This window comes from Hyperoodon ampullatus (genome assembly GCF_949752795.1).
Source record: "Hyperoodon ampullatus genome assembly, chromosome: 16".
NCBI classification, from domain to species: domain Eukaryota; kingdom Metazoa; phylum Chordata; class Mammalia; order Artiodactyla; family Ziphiidae; genus Hyperoodon; species Hyperoodon ampullatus.
The window spans coordinates 10850731-10868214 of NC_136929.1; the positions used below are offsets into that span (position 1 = coordinate 10850731).

Here is a 17484-nt window from a genome sequence, read left to right on the forward strand (position 1 = left end):
ATACAAATGTTTCTCCCCAATTTCTAAGTAACAAAATTTTAATGATTTCTGAATTAACCCAATTTAAGTATGGCATATTTACATTATTTATAGTTGTGAAGTAATATTGACTAAGCACTAAACGTGTAGTATCAAGACTCTGGCTTAATTCTTAGTTCTAAAAAAATGTTGCAGGCTACGTTTTAATATAACACCCCCCTGAATTTCAAAGGAGTCTCTGTGTAGTCAATAAAAAAAGTCATAGTCAAAAGAATTATGATTAGAATCAAATCACCTCTAGTCACGATGTCTAACGGAGGATGATTAATAAGTTTAGGTGAATATTTGTATTCAGCACACTACTTACTGAATTATTTTCTGAAGATGAAGAAACTTTTTAATACTACACAGATAAAAATTAAAGTTAAAAAATGCATAAACAAATCAAGACTAATGCACACTGTAGGTCTGGAAGATTCTTTTTTGGCAATTTGAAGAGGATTGTTTCAGAGGACAGAGCTTCACGCATGAGAGCTTGAAAAAACAACAGGGAGGAGAGAGGAAGGACAGGAGGCGGGGGTGGGGGTGGGGAGAGAGAGCGAGAAGGCATATGGGGCAGAGAGGAGGGAAAGGAGGAGGGTGACTCTGCGATCCAGGCTGGCCTCTGTTGGCACCTTGTCCACAGGGCATTTGCTTGTTCATGTTAGTCTCCCCCATTGGCCTGTGAGCTCCTAAAAGCCCAAGATCATGCCTTATTTTATATCCCCAAACCTCAGCACAGGCTGGGGAGAAAGGGCTGAGGGGGAAAGTGGGAAAGAAGCAGTGGAGCATCCACTAGGTGCCAAGCCCCTCACAGGAGACACCGTGTCTCCCCAGGGACACATCGTGAGCCACTGAAGGAGAGCGGGCTCCCCCGGGCTGCCTGGGACTGTGTGGATGACCTCACTAGGCTCACCTGGTTCAACTTCAAATGAGGTTAACACCTCATCCTCTCAGGAGTACTGCGATGACAGAAACAACCTCACAGCTAGATTACTGTGCAGCCTGGCTTTCTGGACTCTGCTATCCTCGATAATTAGATCACTTTCCTGTTCAAGACTGTTCCGTGGTTTTCTATTTTACAACAGGTTAAACCTTAACTAATCAACCTATCATTCAAGTTTCTTAAAAAATAAGTCCCCACTCTTTGCATTTCATTTTATTTCTGATTATTCTCTGACTTGTACATCCGGCTGGGCCAAGGCCTGAAATTCCTTCACAAACCGAACTGAGCCAAGCTGACATGAGCAGGGGAACAAAGCACAGTGGCTACAAGCTCAGGCGCCAGTGACTTGCCGAAGTTGGCAGAAAACCCAGCTCTGTCATTAATCAGCTCTGACCTTGAGCAAACGTCTGTTTCCTTATGTATAAAATTAAGGTATAATAGTGTCTGCATCATAGTGATGTATTGAGGATAAAATTAAATAATGCATATAAGTGTTCATTTTTATGATGATGATTAGTCCCAACTCTAGGCCTATACTCTTGTTTTCCCCCATAACTGAAATCCCATTAAGGAAACTTTAGATTCCTTCTCTCTGCTTCTCAAACTAACAGATTTTTCAAAAAGAATATTTATCTTCCTCACCTAATTATAGTACAAACTTCAGTGATCTCCCTTCTACTTAACCTCTAGTATACGCCTAATACTTTTCACAATTCAGTGGCCCAATAAGTTTTTCAAGTAAATGTGGAGCCCAATTTCCCAAGAGGCTTCTTGGGAAGTTGTTGATCCTGACATCCTGTTCAAAAGCAGAACACATTTTCCCACAGAAAGCAATCTTACAGATGGTGGCGAGATGTAGTCGCCACTCTTTGGAACCTAACTACTATTTATTTTTCCACTGTTTTATTTTGATCCACATCTGTTTCATATGTGTTAGAACCTGCCCCAAGAGGACCTGTAGAGAGAGCATAGGCTCTTCTGAGTTGAAAGGCTGAGGTCTAATCTCAGCCCATTCTCTTACTAGCATTGTACCAGGAGCTCATTCAATCCTTTTGAACCAAAATTTCCACACCTGTAAAATAAGGATCAGAGCAGAGTTGGTGAGATAACAGGGGAAAGCTGCTGCTGCTTCTGAGCATATGACTCCTGAAGCGGCACTTTTCTAACCATATAGAAAGAGGCTTCTCTGTGAAAGCAAGACCTTGAGACACCAAGAAAAGAGGGACAAACTGTGGAATCTCTTTATGAGTTCACTCTTCTACAAACAAAGTTTGCTAAGATTCCTTCTGGCCTTACATAAGTTTGAAAGTAGTTTGTTTTGTTTTGTTTTTGAATAAAATGGATGGGGTTGGGCATATATGCCCAATATAAATATCAATAAGCTCTACAATAGAAATAAACTATAACTATAAATAAAGATAATAATACATATCAACCTGAAAGTATATGTGCTCTATTTCTGCAAAATTATTGAACCAGATTAACAAGAATTATTTCGAAACAATGAAATTAACTCCACCAGCACAAACATGTCTATAATGATAATAATTACCTAAAGTTATATTTTAAATTTTAGAAAAGAATTATATTTATTCACTAAATCCAAAATAGTCTCAAAGAAGATTTTATGAACAACTCTCTGAAAGGGGGGGTGGAGGGGCGGGAGTCTTGGAGCTTTACTCAACTCACTGTAGTAATGATATACAGAAAACAGTCCCCTCTACTGAAGTGTCTGTCTAGTGAAAGAGGCTGCCATCTGATCAAAAATTTCATCTATGTGACTTATTAGTTAACTGGAAAGCTGATACCATTTAAGCTACTACTTCAAAAACAAACAAACAAACCAGTAAAAAGGAATTCACATAAACAGCTACTCACAAAGCAAATCAAATAACAGCTCTTACCCAGACCTGTCCACTTTGATTATCATCAGTCAGCCAAAATGAATATGCTCAATTAAACTAAATTTTTCTACATTTTATGGTAAAAAGCTGTCAGCTGACTGTCACAAATGTTAATGCTAATATATTTAAACTTACTGGAACATTTTACTCAAAAAGGTGCAAGGAATACTAACTCAAGTATGTTGCTATTGCATGTCATTTGTTAAAGCAGATTTTGTGTAAACATAACTAACAGCATCTTTAGTTATCAAGGATTATAAGCATCTCAAAACCATAGTATCAGACACTCAGAAATGCTGGTTTACAATTGTGCCATTACCTATTTAGGAGTGAAATACTGAGTTAAAACAATGTTAGTGGTCAAAGAATCATTAAGCAATCCTTCATCATAACTTTCACAGTGGGTGGTCTGTAAAATGATCAAGAATAATATGCTGCATTCCACGGCTGCAGAGGTCAGCTTCTGCATACAAATCTTTGCAGGAAGAAAAAGGCCTTCAGAAAAGTGGGCCATTCATCTGCACCAAGTTCAGAGAATTTCCAGCATGGTGAAAAGATATGTTATGCAAGCACATAGATGTATTCAGTGGGGGTAGACAGACCCAGCTACATGGAGACTACAAAGGAGCCCTCCCATGGCTCATGAATAAGTCGAGGAAATGATCAGAAAAAAAAGGAGAGAGATGTTTAGACAGATGGCCCACTTAAAATGCCTGAGACAGGGCATAAGCAATTTTAATGAAACTTTAGATCTAGCGTATGAATTGTGTCTTATTTCCTCTAGAAAAAAAAAAAAAAAACCCAAAGAAGACAAAAATTCAACAATTCGCTGAAAACCTCACTTTTAGCAAGTTGGGATGGAGGAAGAGTTTTATTAGTGTGATAAATTCACATAAAATTCTTCACAGAGCCATCAGCTATCAAAATGAATACACAAAGCATGGAATGAACAGATTAAAAGAATTTTAAACAGAAGTCTACTGCCAAACCAAACAAAAATCTAAGCCTTATTATGTGAGAACTTACAACACTCCAACATTAAAGTTCATCACTGCAGAAGAAAGATAAAAGCAGCATTTTCAGAGAACCTCTTCAAAGCTAGAACTTGTCATAGTGGAGGAACAGACTTCTGACTGTATGCAGTTTAAAATATGTACATTAGAATGTAGGAGACTGTGTAGAAGAATGTGTATCACAAAATAGTGCTAGAAAGAGTTAAGGAACATTACCAAGTCTGGAGTCTTAGCATTACACAAATGACACCTGAATCTAGAAATGGATAGTATGACTTATAATCTTAAACACATTTTAATATTATGCAAACCCTATTTTCTTCTTCCACTAGTAAGCGTTTATGGTTCTCAATTTGAACTTCGGGCACAACTAGTGAAGGAAGGCAATGATGGTGGTGATTAACCATCACCCCTGCAGGCCCTGGTGTCTGACTGATCACTGACCACAAAAGCTACATGACCTTGACAAGTTACTGTACTCCTTGTGCCTCCGTTTCCTTATCAGTAAGACAAAGACAATAAGAATACTTAATTCACATGTTGATTAAATGAAATAAAAGGTATAAAATGGTTAGACTGGTGCTTGGCACATAAAGGCTAAATAAGAGACACTATCATCATTATCATAATTTGGTGCAATAATATCCGAAGTCTGCCTCTATTATTTCAACAACCTGTTATTCAATATTAATATACAATTTACATACAGTGAAATTCAAAAACCTTAAGTTCCATCATTTATCTTCCCCACAACAGTTCAACAATAGTGTCACATAAACAAACTTCAAAAATATGCACTCTCGTGTGTGGTTTTTGCCCACTATAATTCTTCTGAGGTTCATTCAAGTTGAATCATTCATTCTTTTTCGATTCCGTAGTAGTACTCCACTGTATAATACAAGCATACTAAAATGCGTTCACCCTTTTGTTGATGGGCATTTGGGTTGTTTCCAGTTTGGGACTTATGAACAAAGCCGCTATAAACATTCTTTGTACAAGTCTTTTTTGAGGACTTACGTTTTCATTTCTTGTGGGTAAAAAATCTAAGAGTGGAAATTCTACGCTGAACGTATGTTTAATTTTACAAAAACTGCCAAACTGTTTTCCAAAGTATTAAAACATACCTATACTCCCATCAGCAATGGGGTTTGCTCCACAGCCTTGCCACCATTTGCTGGTGTTAGTCCTTCTACTTCTAGCCAGACTGGAGGCTGAGAAACCACAACTCTTCATAGTTTAATATGCATTTCCCTTAGGACTAATAATGTTGAACACCTACACATTAGTGCTTATTGGCCACTTGTATTCAAGTTTTTGCCCATTTTGTATTAGAATGTTGGCCTTATTATTACTGATTTGCAGGAGTTCTTTACTTCAGATAGAAAGCCTTTGTGAGATTTATGTATTATTAATATGTTCTCCCCCTCTGTGGCTTGCTTATTAATTTTCTTTAAAAATCTTACCTTCAGGAGAATTTTTAATTAAAAAAATAATTTTTAATCTTTTACAGCAGTTTAAGGTTTTCAGAAAACGTCAGCAGGAAGTACAAAGATTTTCCTAAACATACCCTCACTCACCCCACCCAACACAGTATCCCTGTTAATTAACATCCTGCATTAGTGCAGTACATCTGTTACAACTGATGAACCGAAGCTGATACATTATTATTATTAACTAATGTCCATAGGGATCACTGTTTGTGTCGTACATTCTAGGGTCTGAACAACTGTATAAGGACATGTATCTACCATTAAAGTATCATAGAGGATAGTTTCACTGCCCTACAAAATCCCGTGGCCCTACCTATTCAACCTCCCGTCCTCACCCCCGCCGAATCCCTGACAACCACTGATCTTTACTGTCTCCACAGTTCTGCCTTTTCCAGAATGTTGTACAGCTAGAATCATACGGAACATAGCCTTTTCAGATTGGCTTCTTTTCATTTAGTATTATGCATTTAAGGTTCCTCCATGTCTTTTGTAATTACAGAAGAAATATTCTTAAAGAAAACGCCATCATGCTAGAAGATACAATGATGTCTCATTTTAATTCCTGAAATTTGAACTTCTATTACACCATCAGGAAAATAAATTCTTAAATATAAAATATATAATAATTTTTTAAAATCGTAAACAGCTTTAGTGACATAAAATTCACACATCATAAACTGAACTCACCTGAAGTGTACAATGCATTGGTGTTTAGTATATTCACAGAGTTGTGTATCCATCACCACAACCAATTTTAAAACATTTTCGTAACCCCAAAAGGAAACTTTGGACCCATTAGCGGTCATTTCACATTTCCCCCTCTGGCCTATGCAGCCCTATGCAGCTACTAATGTACACTCTATTTCTACACTTTGCTTATTCTAGACATTTCATATATAATGAATCATAAAATTTGTAGTCTCTTGTGTCTGCCTTATTTCATTTAGCATAGTGTTTTCAAATTTCACTCATGTTGCATGAAGTATCTCTTTTATTTTTATTACTGAATAATATTCCATTCTATAAATACACATTTTATTGAACATTATATATCTATTAATCACTTCATGGACGTTTCCACTGCCTGCTTATTATGGAAAATGCCCACTATGAACATTTGTATACAACATTCGTGTGGACATATGGGTTAATCTCCCTTGGGTATATATAGCTGAGAGTGGAATAGCTGGGTCATGTGATGCTGTCTTACATTTTGAGAAACTGCCAAATTATTTCCAGGTTTGCATAATTTTACTCATAAATTTGCACCAGGAATGTATAAGTGTCCCAATTTCTCCACATCATCAGCAACACTTTGTTATTGTCTTTTTGATTACAGTTAGCCTAGTGTATGTAAGTGGTATCTCATTTTGATTTTGATTTGCATTTCCCTAATAACTAGTGATGCTGAGCATCTTTTCATGGGCTTGTTGACCATCTGTATATCTCCGCTGGAAAAATTTCTATTCATTCCTTTGCCCATTTTTTAATTGGGTTGTCTTTTTTATTATTGAGTTATAAGAATTCTTTATATATTCTAGACAAAAATCTCTTATCAAATATATGATTTGCAAGTATTTTCCTCCAATCTGTAGGCTGTCTTTTCACTTATTGTCCTTTAAAACACAAAAACTCTTAATTTTGATGAAATACAATTTATCTATTTTTTTCTTTTGTTGCTTATGCATTTGGCTCTTACATAAGAAATCACTGACTAACCAAAAGTAACGAAGATTAACTCCTATGTTTCCTTCTAAGAGTTTTGTAGTTTCGCTCTTTGTTTCATGCTTTTTTTTAAAGTTCATTTTTGTGCACAGTGTAGGGAGGGATCCAACTTCAATTTTTGACATGGAGATATCCAGCTACCCCAGCAGCATTTATTGAAAACAATTATTCTTTACCCATTGGATTGTCTTCATAACACTTGTTGAAATCAACTGATCATACTGTAACAATTTATTTCTGGACTCTTAGTTCTACTCCATTGATCAACACATCTACTATTCCTCTGCCAGTACCACACTGTCTTGATTATTGTAACTTTGTACTAAGTTTTGAAATTGGGAAGTATGAGTCCCCCAGGTTTGTTCTTCTTTTTTTGAGATTGTTTTGGTTATGCTGAATCTCTTGCATTTTTGTACAAATTTTGGAATATGATTATTTCCGCAGAAAAACACAGCTGGGGTTTGATAGGGATTGCATCAAATCTGTATGTCATTAATATTAGGTCCTCTGATCTGTGAATGTGGGATGCTAACCCATTTATTTAAATTGTCTTTATTTCAACCATTGTTTTGTAGTTTTCGGTATACAAGTCTTACACATCTTTTTAAAAAAATTTGTGCTTAAGTATTGTATTCTTTTTGGTGCTTCTGTAAAATAAAATTGTTTTGTTAATTTTATTTTTGGTTTGTAACACTGCTATTGCATAAAAATAAAATTGATCTTTATATATCATTCTTATATTCCACAACCTTGCAAAAGTCATTTATTAGTTCTAATAGGATTTTTTGTGAATTCCCTAAGATTTTCTACATACAAGATCATGTCACCTGCGAACAGAGATAGTTTTACTTCTCCCCATTTGATACTTTTAATTCTTCTTGACAAACTGCCCAAGCTAGAACTCTAGTACAATGTTGAAAAAAGTAACAGCAAACTTCCTTGTCTTGTTCCTGACCTTAGCAGAAAAAACATTCAGTTTTATACCACTAAATATGATGTTAGCTGTGGATTTTTCGTAGATGGACTTCATTAGGTTGAGGAAGTTCCCTTCTATTTCTAATTGGTTTTGGGTGTTTTTTTTTTTTTTAAACTAGATTTATTTATTTATTTTGGCTGCATTGGGTCTTCGCTGTTGCATACAGGCTTTCTCTCTAGTTGTGGCGAGCGGAGGCTACTCTTCGTTGCGGTGCACGGGCTTCTCATTGCAGTAGCTTCTCTTGCTGTGGAGCACAGGCTCTAGGCACACAGGCTTCAGCAGTTGTGGCACGTGGGCTCAGTAGTTGTGGCTTGCAGGCTCTAGAGTGGAGGCTCAGTAGTTGTGACGCACGGGCTTCACTGCTCCGCGGCACGTGGGGTCTTCCCGGACCAGGGCTCGAACCCGTGTCCCCTGTATTGGCAGGCGGATTCTTAACCACTGCACCACCAGGGAAATTCCTGGTTGAGTGTTTTTATCATGAAAGGCTGCTGGATTTTGCCAAACGTTTTTCCTGCATTTATTGAGATAATTCTGTGATTTTTCCCCTTTACTCCATTAACATGATTTATCACATTGATTGTTTTTTGGATGTTAAACCAACTGTGTATACGTAGGATAAAACTCACTTGGTTATGGCATATAATCGTTTTATATATTCATGAAGTTTGCTAGTATTTTGTTGAGGATTTTTTGCATTAATATATATGAGGGATATCGGTCTTCAGCTTTCTTTTAACATCTTTATCTGGATTTGGTATCATGGTAATACTGGCCATGGAGAATGAGTTGCAAATTTTATCCTTCTTTTCTATTTTTGGAAGAGTTTGTGAAAGATTAGTATTAATTTCTTTCTAAATACTTCACTGAATTCACCAGTGAAGCCATCTAATCCTGGGTTCTTCTTTCTGGGAAGTTTTGTGATGACTAATTCAATCTCTTTCAGGTCTATTCAGATTTTCTATTTCCTCTTGAGTTAGTGTCAGTAGCTTGCATCTTTCTCCAAATTTCTCCATTTTATCTAAGTTGGCATGCAATTGTTCACATTATTTCCTTATAATCCTTTTAATTTCTGTAAGGTCTGTATGTATAATCCGTATTTCATTACTGATTTTAGCTATTTGAGTCTCTTTCTCTCTTGGCCAGTCTACCTAAAAGTTTGTCATTTCTGCTGATCTTCCCAAGGACAAAATTCTGCTTTTACTGATCTCTTCTATTGTTGTTCTATTCTCTATTTCATTTATTTCCTCTCTGATCTTTAGTATTTTCTTCCCTCTGCTTGCTTTGGGTTTAGTTTGCTCTTCTTTTCCTATTTTCCTGAAGTGGAAGAAGAGGTGACTGATATGAGATCTTTTTTAATATGTGTTTACAGCTCTAAATTTCCCTCTAACCACTGCTTTAGATGCATCCCTTAAGTTTTTGAATGTTCTGATCTTGTTTTAATTCATTTCAAAGTATTTTACAATTTCTTTGTGATTTCTTCTTCATTCTATTAGTTATTTAGGAGTGAATTACTTAATTTCCACAAATTTGTGAATTTCCAAAATTTTCCTTTTTTGTTGATTTCTAATTTCATTCAACTGTGGTTGGAGAACATCTGTAAGATTTCAATCTCATTGAATTTATCAAGGCTTGTTCTATGGCCTAGCATATGACATGGTTTATCTTGGAAAATGTTACCCATGTACTTGAGAAGTTGCATGTTCTCCAGTTGAATGTACTGTTCTAAATAGACAACTATTAGATCTATTTGGTTTATAGTGTTGTACAAGTCTTCTACTTCCTTGTTGATGATTGTAACTAGTTGTTCTATCCATTATTGAAAGTGGAGTATTAAAGTCTCCAACTATTATTGTTGAATCATTAATTTCTCCTTTCAGTTGTCTCAGTTTTGCTTCATATATTTGGGGATTGCATTATTGGGTAACATATATGCTCAAAATCGTTATAGCTTTCTCAAGGATTGATTGTTTTGTCATTATAAAATATCCCTCTGTCTCCAGTAACAATTTTTGTCTTAAAATTATGTTGACTGATATTAGTATTATTAATAATAATTATACTAGTATTACAAACATAGTATGTCTGATAACTCTCTCCTTTTACCTTCAGCCTACTGTGTCTTTGAGTCCAAGTATATCTATTGATGAAAGCATATAATTTGATATTTTTTTTTTAACATCTTTATTGGAATATAATTGCTTTACAATGGTGTGTTAGTTTCTGCTTTATAACAAAGTGAATCAGCTACTGACCTTGTTTTTTTATCCCCTATACCAATATCTGCCCTTGACTGGGGTGCTTATTCTATTTATTGATACGTTAAATATACTTCCTCATTAAGCAGGATTTATTTTTTGCTTTTACATTTACTTTTTGCTTTCTATCTCACATCTTTTTTGTTCTTCTATTCCTCCATCACTGCCTTCTTTTGTTTAAATAGATATTTTCTAGTGTACCAACTTAATTCCCTTGATGGTTCATATACTATTTTCAAAAGCTATTTTCTTAGTGGTTACCTTAGGGATTACAATTAGCACCTTATATTTAGCCACCATAGTTTGGATGAATGCTAACTTAATTGCAAAAGGATATAGAAAATTTGCTCCGATATAGCTTTGTTTTCTCTACCGTTTGTCTTCCTGTTGTCATACAAATTATATCTGTACATATTGTACGCCTATCAACTTAGAATTATAATTACTGCATTATGCAGTTGTCTTTTAAATCAGATAGAAAACAAAAAGATATTACAAAGTAAAAATACATTTATATTGTCTTTTATATTTACTGATGTAGTAATCTTTAACCAGTGCTCTTTTTTTTTTTTGGAGGGTTTTCATTTTTGTTTTTAATGACTAATCTTGCTTTTTGTCACTTGGTAACCAGTGCTCTTTTTAATTCACATGTATTTAACAGTTTCTGTTTAATGTCCTTTCATTTCACCCTGAAGAACTTCCTTTCATATTTCTTGTTGGATAGGTCTGCTAGCATTGGATTCTCTTGGGTTTTGTTCAGAATGTCTTAATGTCTCCTTCATGTTTAAAAGATAGTTTTGCTGGATATAGCGTTCTTTATTGACATTCCTTTTTTTTTTTTTTTAATTCTTCAGCACTTTATATGTACCATCCCATTCTCTTCTGGACAACCTGGTGATGTCCAGAAGAGAATGGGAGCTCTTAACCTTATTGAGGATCTCGTTTACACAATGAGCCATTTTTCTCATGCTGCTTTTAACATTCTTTTTGGGTTTTGACAGTTTGACTATGCTGTGTGTAGGTGTAGATATCTTTGAGCTTATTCTACCTTGGAGCTTATTAAGCTTCTTGAATGTGCAGATTAATGTTTTCCATCAAATTTGGGATGTTTTCAGTCACGCTTTCTTTTTTTTTTTTTTAATAATTCTACAGCATTTCTATTGATTGACTGATTGATTGATTGGCTGTGTTGGGTCTTCGTTTCTGTGCGAGGGCTTTCTCTAGTTGTGGCGAGCGGGGGCCACTCTTCATCGCGGTGCGCGGGCCTCTCACTGTCACGGCCTCTCTTGTTGTGGAGCACAGGCTCCAGATGCACCGGCTCAGCAGTTGTGGCTCACAGGCCTAGTTGCTCCGCGGCATGTGGGATCTTCCCAGACCAGGAACCCACGTCCCCTGCACCGGCCGGCAGACTCTCAACCACTGCGCCAACAGGGAAGCCCTCAGTCACACTTTCTTTAAATATTCTTTCTCCTCCTTTATCTTTCTTCTCTTCTGCTTCTGGGACTCTCAGCATGTATGTTGGTATATCTGATGGTGTCCTAAAGATCTCTGAGGCTCTGTTCATTTTTCTTCAGTTTTCTTTCTGTTCCTCACACTGGATAATCTCAATTGATATGTCTTCAAATTTGCTGATTGCTTCTTCTGCCACTCAAATCTACTGTTGAGTTCCTCAGTGCATTTTTTCACTGTGGGCACTGTACTTTCATCTCTAGAATTTTTATTTGCTTTTAAAAAAAAATCATTTCTATCTTTTATTGATATTTTCTATTTGGTGAGATATGATTGCCCTACTTTCCCTTAATTCTTCATATCGGATTTCCTTCAGTTCTTTCAACATTTTTTTTTTTTTTTTTTGCGGTATGCAGGCCTCTAACTGTTGTGGCCACTCCCGTTGTGGAGCACAGGCTCAGCGGCCATGGCTCACGGGCCTAGCTGCTCCGCGGCATGTGGGATCTTCCTGGACCAGGGCACAAACCCGTGTGCCCTGCAATCAGCAGGCAGACTCTCAACCACTGCGCCACCAGGGAAGCCCCTTCAACATATTTTTAACAGGTTATTAAAGATCACCGTATAATAAGTACAACATTTGGGCCCATCTTGGGCAGTTTCTATTGACTTTTTATCCTGTGAATGGGCCATACTTGCATGTTTCTTCACGTCTTGTAATTTTTTTTAATTGAAAATGGGCCATTTAGATAATGTGGCACACCTGCAAATGATATTCTTGTCCCCTCACCAGGACAATCTGGACTTTTCCTCTAGCCGTCTTCAGAGTTGATAATTATCTGTTTAATGTCTACATATCGCATTCTATTTTAAGCTTCCTAAAGGGCAGAAACTGTTTTATTATTACTCTAAGCCCAAGCATCTTATCACAAGGAGTACTATTTGTTATCTTTGGAACAATCTAATAACTCTAATTCTAAAGGTAGAAAGTTATCATTGTAATACATATTCAGGAAATTACTCTAATGACAGAAAGTGACCTTTGTAAAGTAGATGATCAGGATATTGGTCATCTAAACCAATGTTATCTAGATTCAGGGCTGTTAGTTACATATGAACATTCAAGGTATGAAATTAGTCTGACACACTGAGAAAACAGAAATCCCAAAGAGCACAAAATCATGAACAACTTTTTAAAAGAAAAAAATAGGCAGCTTAATTCTGAGTTTATCCTACAGATTAATGTGAAAACTTCAGTGATTGTAATAATGGAATATAAGGATACTTAAATAGCTACTACGCTAACATCTTTTTAAAATAACAATGTTTTCAAACAACATGGGTTACTAGTCTCTGCCTTTCCTTTTCTTACACATTTCTTTATATTTCTCAGAATATTCCAAATTTCATAAAATTTATTCACAAAACAAATTTTACTGAAACTATTATTTGGGATAAAGATGAAAAGGTAGCTCTGTAAGTAGAAATTCAAATCAAAGAATCAAGATGTAAACATAATGCATTTTCAATGTTCAGTAATATATAATACACATGCAGAAAAAAACATTTTACTGAAAAATCATGTAATGTCTTCAAAAGATATATTTCTCCATTTGCGCCAATTCCATTACTCTTGCATTTTTACTTAACTCAAAATCTCTCTAAACCACCTTTAAAGCTTTTTTTGAAACAAGGCTGAACATAAATATACAAATATTCCTCCATTACCTACAGCAAATTGCCTTACACAGATCAGCTCACTTGGATTTTTAATAATAATTTTTGAATTATGTAAATTAATCATTTGACATTTTACTATGAATGCAGTGATAGTGTTGATTTAGTTTCAATTCCAAAATCAAGGATTTCATTATCCTATAAAACATATCCAGAGTTCAAAGTATTTAAGGGGGGTTAAACAAAATGCAAACATTTAATGCAATATTAAGCATGTGACATAAAAACTGGATGGCCTAAAGAAAGCATGCTATGCTGTTACCCTGGTGACAGGTTAAAAAAGGGACTGTGAGCTGAATAGCTGTATGATATGAAATTAAAATGTTTCACATTGAACAATCCAAAATGAATTGGGAAAGGTTAGAGTAAAGGAGAGAGAAATCAATTCTCCAATGGCAATGGGTGAATGGGAAAGAAGTATGAATAGGATTTGCCAGTGGGGTGCAACAGCTGCCAAATATCCTGCAGCCAAAGAATTACAATAATACTGATGAAGTGTGCAAGAGCTTTTGGAATCATTGCAGGGAACAGAGAAATTCTCCTTCAATAATGAGGCTATTCAGTTTTCCATTCAGCTCTTATAGTAGAATTTTTTAAAAAAAGAAAAATATTTTAAAATGTAATATTTAGCAAAAAGTATATAAATATGACATCCACTTAATCAATATTTTGCGCTTAGTCTCAGATAGGTTTCTAAATCGTCCAAGACACAGTCATATTAAGTAACTGAAAATATTGCAACAGAGATATTAAAAAGTAAGGCTAGCGTAAAGGATGATGATTGAATTGACATTTTCTTCCCTCTTGGAGCTTTTAGGGGACTTATTTGCTTAAATGAAAGTAGACATTTCCAGAAGCACAGTATAGCTATGTATGTTCATGAGCATACACCCAAAGTACTGTTGTTAATTATATACTTAGTTATCAGAACATCAATTTCATTGTCATAATGAAGTAGCTTATCTGAGAACATAAATGAAACAAGTATGATATAAAAGTTGTCATTTGTTGTCACAGATGGTATAAATGTGTTAATAATTTGATATGTCCTTTTAAATTCAGAAATACTTAAGTAAAAGAATCAATATGCACTGTCCACAGTACTTGCTCTTCCTTGGGAATTACTTTCACATGGCTATTTTTTTCTGTTTCTTTCCCCAGTTATATTTCATTGATTATGATCATATTTCAAAACCTTAAACTTTTATCATCTAACTGAAAACTTAATAATGGGTGAATGAATTATAAATCTAAAACCAGGAAACAACATTCTTTTTTAACAGCAGGGGAAAAAAACAAACACACAGATAATTGCATCTGTCAGGTAAAAATCAGTAAAAAATTGATTCTCCATTTTATCAGGAAGCCAGATGAGGAAAGAAAATACCATACAAATGTAGACACAATGACTGCAATTCAAGTGACTGTACTTTCCCATTATGCTACTGTGACTAAAAGAGTTAAACTGATGACAGGCTATGTAGCCAGTCAAGATACTAGATAATATATATGTTCTACTCAGTAAGAGCTCAAAGTGGTGGTTGTACACTGACTCCATACACCCAAAGTAATCCTCCACGAAAGAGAATGCTACATTTTTAAAAACCTTTCAGACTGAAGTCTTTTCATCAGTATTATCACAGGCCATAGTGAAGGTGTTCCATTTCCTAAGTCTTTAACTTCTGCTCAAATATCAAGAGAGAAAATAGAGGGTTTAAGTAGAAACCAGAAAGTAAAAGGGTCAGCCTCATGCAATCCAATTAGGATCAGAGCTGAAAAAGATTTCAGGAGGACTCATCCAATCCAACACTGCCATTTCTCAGAGGAGGAAACTGAAGTCAAAAGTTGAAGCATTTTGCACAAAGACTTTTACCACCTTGATACTCAGTAGTGGTGCTGGGACCAAAATCCTGACTCCTGACACTTTACTCGGTGCTGGTCCCACTACACCACACCAAATACTGTGACATTTCAGTGCCAGATGAAGGAGCCAAAAGAACCAAAGATGATACAATTTTCCTAGCCTGAATGACTGAATAGAAGGACTGCCATAAATAAAAGAAGCTACACAGAATTCTGTGTACATATCTACAGTGTTGAATAGACGTGGGGTACACCATCACACTCTGCACTGCCAGGGACCACCAATATCACATAGCCTAATGCAAATTAATTCGCAGATTCATCAATCCTATATGAGCAAGATTTTCCATTGTATGTTAATTTTTTTAAAAGTACTAATGTTGCACAGTCCTGGAAAACCACTTTTCCAAAAACCAATACAGAGAACTGTGGACAACATAACAGTATGTAAAAAAAAAAAAAAGACACTCTTTCAAAGAGAATGGTCCATTTTCTGTAAAATCTAAATAATACATTAACTATATGTACATAAATATAGAAACCCTAAGAGTTGCCAGTACTTGCAGTCTCCAATTTCTCTCTTCCCATGTTTTCTTGAACCCTCATCAACTCAACTTTAACGACCACGTCCCACTCAACATTCCTGAAAACTGCTTGTCAAGGTCTCCTATGACCCCCACATTGAGAAATTCAATGGTCAATAGTCATTCTCGTATGTGACATATTTCAGTTGAACACTCTTTTCTTCTCTTGGTTCTCTGAACTCCACCTCCGCCTACTTTTCTATCTATCTCCTCTGCCGTTCCTTCTCAGTCTCCTTTGCTGGATCTGCCTGATCTTCCTGACTTGTTAATGTGGGGTATCCCAGGGCAGGCCCAGGACCTCTGCTCCCAACTGGTCTCCCAGCTTCCGCTGTTACCCCTTTTGAGGCATTTACAGCAATGCAGGCACAATGATCTTGTTATTACATATGTCACATCAAGCTCTGCTTTGCTGAAGACCCTGCAAGGGCTCCCCTTTCCTAGAAGACCACCTAACACAACTCCATCTCTACTACTCTATGGCTTCCTCCCTCCTCTCAAATTGCATTTGCCTCCTTGCCATTTCTCAAACAGGCCGACATACTTGACCTCAGGTGCTTTTTACATTAGCTGTCTCCTCTGATTAGAAGGTCCTTCCTCCAGATATTCACATGACTCACTTCTTTCCTCCTTCAGGTCTTTGCTCTAATGTGAACCTTCCCATACTGCTAATCCATCCTGCCATCCACTTCCCTGCAATCCAAAGTAAAACTACAACTAGCCCACCATCCACCCCAGGATGTTCTATATCCCTTCCCTGTTTTGTTTTTCACCAAAGTATTTAGCATCATTTGATGTATTGCTACATCTGTTTTGTCTGTCTATCTTCTACTTAAATGTAAGCTCTATGGGGGCAGGATTTTCTTTTTAATCATTTTGTTCCCTGCTAAATTCTCTAAATTTTCTAACTCAATTCGTATAATGATCAATAGGTAATTTTAAAAGACGTGGTTGTATTTAATATCCGTATCTGACTTTCTTATTCGGTAAGGAATGGAAGGCTACATCTTTAATGTAAGAAGAAAGATTTCTAACCAATAGCTAATGTACCTGTTGATGTTGAAACACTCAAGGCATTCGAGTTACTCAGGAATAAAACGAGTATATATCATTGCCACTACCCTTGAAATAGAATCTTTGTCATCAGAGATTTTAGAAAAAGAAAATTAGGGAGGGACAACTAAAAGTTAATGAGCATCATGTTAAGTATTTTATGTCTCATTTGACATTGACAAACACTCTTTCTTTAAGAACCACTATTATCTCCAGATTACAGGTGAGGAAACTAAGTCCAAGAGAGGCAAAATAATTTATCCTAAAATAGTAGCTAGGGATCAGCAAAACCAAGGAGAAATCCAAGTCTCTGGAACAAAAGCCTGTGCCCTTAAACATGAAACTATACTGGTAGTTTTAGCCAGTAGAACACGACAAGAAAAATAAATACTGGGTTGGCCAAAAAGTTCGCTCAGGTTTTTCCATAAGCTCTTATGGAAAAACCAGAACAAACTTTTTCGCCAACCCAATATTACA

The 17484-nt window shown here is 36.0% G+C and overlaps 1 protein-coding gene across 9 annotated transcripts in view; it reads right to left on the reverse strand.

Annotated features, from left to right (window-relative positions):
- PCCA (propionyl-CoA carboxylase subunit alpha) overlaps window positions 1-17484 on the reverse strand; it is a gene marked incomplete at its 5' end in the record, with an annotated part of 354285 nt that overhangs the window by 133653 nt on the left and 203148 nt on the right. The gene's annotated exons all lie outside the window — the stretch shown is intronic.